The sequence below is a fragment of the Balaenoptera musculus genome, chromosome 8 (genome assembly GCF_009873245.2).
Source record: "Balaenoptera musculus isolate JJ_BM4_2016_0621 chromosome 8, mBalMus1.pri.v3, whole genome shotgun sequence".
Taxonomy (NCBI): Eukaryota; Metazoa; Chordata; class Mammalia; order Artiodactyla; family Balaenopteridae; genus Balaenoptera; species Balaenoptera musculus.
This window is the reverse complement of record NC_045792.1, coordinates 43833005-43835831: the sequence shown is the minus strand read 5'-3', so window position 1 is coordinate 43835831 and position 2827 is coordinate 43833005.

Below are 2827 nucleotides of genomic sequence, written 5' to 3'. Positions count from 1 at the left end.
AACCAGGACTATACTCCATAGTGGGGTTAACATATTGCAATGGGGGAAACAAGAACCTCATACTGCTTTCTCCTGTGGCCCTACTTTTTCCTTGGCATAGCTTTATTCCTATTTATTTGCACACTAGACATGTCACCCATTTAAAGAATTAGGCTGCTGGGTTGGAATCCTTGCTTTGCCGGTTGGTTTCTGCATGAGCTTTGTTTGCCAAGTTGCTCAATATCTCTGTACTTCAGTTTCTTCATACATAAATTGAGGAGATGAATATTTTCGTGGAGGGTTGTTGAGGGAATTGAAAGACATAATAAAGGTAAAGTTATACATCAGTGATTGTCCCATAGTATGTGTTCTATAAATAACAGTTGATGTATCACTATAATGCAGCATGTGAGTGTTTGATGATTGAATCAATCAAGAGCTGTGCAAATTGGAAAAACTTGGTATTACCTACAAAGATCAACAAGGCTGTAAGGCTGTGCCATGGTGCTGATCCTTAAAGAATGGGTGGATTTCCAGGCAAAGAAACGAAAAGAATATCACAAGTAGTAGGAAGAGGTAGCTGAACAAAGTAGTCCAAAATGGCTAGATCCCAGTGTTCCAGGAAGAAGATGGTAGGAACATATATTCTATTTCCTTAAATACAATTGGAGCTGCAGTCACCACATTTAGAAACAAATCATGTTTTCAGAAGAGAAATCTTGGTTTGAACATTTGACTTCTCTCTTGACACATGGTAAATTGTTTACATGTTTGAGTCTCCTACCTGATCATAACACCTTAAGCTCTGAGACCATGACTTAGTCATTTATATCTCCACAACAGTGCCTAGTCAAGTGCTGGGAATATAGTCATTGTTCAATAAATGTTTGTTGAGGGAGTTAAGGAATCACTGAATCAATGAGTATTCATTTTGAAGACTGTATACATAACAACTTTCTGTGATAGGTGACGGTTAGAAGATACTTAGTTCTGATCTTACCATACATATCTTAGACATCACATTTCAGTATATGTTTAGAAAGAAAAGCCAATCTCACTGACTAGAGATTCCATGGTAATGAGAGCTATTGTCCGGATGCTCAGATGTTTTAAAAGCGACCAGTAATTGTAACTCAATCAAAAATGAAAATCTCTGAATTGGGAGGTGATCTCTGGAAGCACTGCTAGAGGAGTAGAGAAGTGAGACAGGGAAGGAAAGGAAACCAAAAAGGGTGTGATAATGAGCAGGTTACCACTGTGTGGAACTTCGCCTCAACCCCGCCTGCTGGGGAATCTCTGAGTGAATAGAGCAAGGCTCAGATTCACCCTAGCTGAGGGGTGAGGAACCTGGAGTATTTATCTACCAGCTTATGTCAGTCTCAGATGAGGCTGCTCCTGGAGGTGTTAACTCTGTAGCACTCCCGCCTGTCCAGCATGCAAGACAAATATGCTTCATGCACCCAAAGAACATTTTAAGGCAGAGCTGCAGGGGATTTCAGGGGATTGCAATGGAGGCCATACGCTGAGGGCACATGGACACTTCCTTTGCTATGGCCTGCCATAGCCCATACCTCGCACTACCCAGATTCACTCATGCTGCAGGTTAAGTTCATTCTGTCCTTTCACTGATTATTTTAGGAGGTCACTTGTCACAGTTCCACAAGAGAGAGAAAGAAAGACAGAGAGAACTTACAAGAGGAGGCCTATAGTCTCAACTGTTGTAGTTAATCTTGAAACCATAATCGATATTTGTCGTTTCCCTCCTTTATTACCTCCATGCCCTCAACCAAACTGCTTCTCATCTAGGTTCATCGTGTGGTGCAATAACTCAGCCTTTTACCCCTGAGAGAATGAGTCCCTGGTTACTTGTCCTCATTAAGATATTGTTGTTGCCATTGCCCTTTTGTTTCTCACCAGGGACGCATCAACAGGCAGGCCAGTGAGTTGCATGATTTCCAGACATATCCCTCCCTGCTCCATTATTTAACAGCAACCCTATGTCCTCCTCATAATCAGGATGAATTACCCCTGTCTGTGTAGTAACTGCCTTCTCTGACTGCTGGCCTGTGGGCATAAGAGCCAAGAAGAATCAGGCAGCAGCTGAAGCTGTAGATTTACTGTGTGCCCTGGTAGACATAGCAAGACTTCTAACTCTGCAGAACTGGAAGTTGTAAAAAGGGGAAGGCCACTTTCCTTTTCTTTTTAATTTATTTTATTGAAGTATAGTTGATTTATAATGTTGTGTTGATTTCTGCTGTAGAGCAAAGTGATTCCGTTATACATATATAATACATACACATTCTTTTCCATTATGGTTTATCATAGGATATTGAATATAGTTCCCTGGGCTATACAGTAGGATGGGAAGCCCATTTTCTTAAGTGGATTATTTAAAGAGCTAGTGGGAGGCTTCACTCCTACTTCCACCTTTCGATGCTCGCTATTCAGGACTCAGCACTACATATACTAACATCATTTAACAGCACAACCACATCTTGAACCTTAACCATGTAGGGTGTCATTCCCAGCAAAACACAACAACATATTTACAATCTCAAACCTGGTCTACAGAGACCAGTCACCACTAAGCATCTCACTGAAGCTGCCATACCTCTCTGGGGACATTCCTTATTGCTTTAGTGAAGGGAGTGTCTTCTGGACTCTCCTGGGAAACATAATCAACCTGTAGTTTCTCTGACATTACGGAATAAATACATTATAACATGCCCACCTCTCTGAGACCTTGGTACTCTTCTCCAGTGCTTTGCCAAGGTAGTTCTGGCAACTTCACATCATTTATTTTAGACCAACATCCTTTCCAAGCTTCAAGGAGCTATTCCAGTAGCAC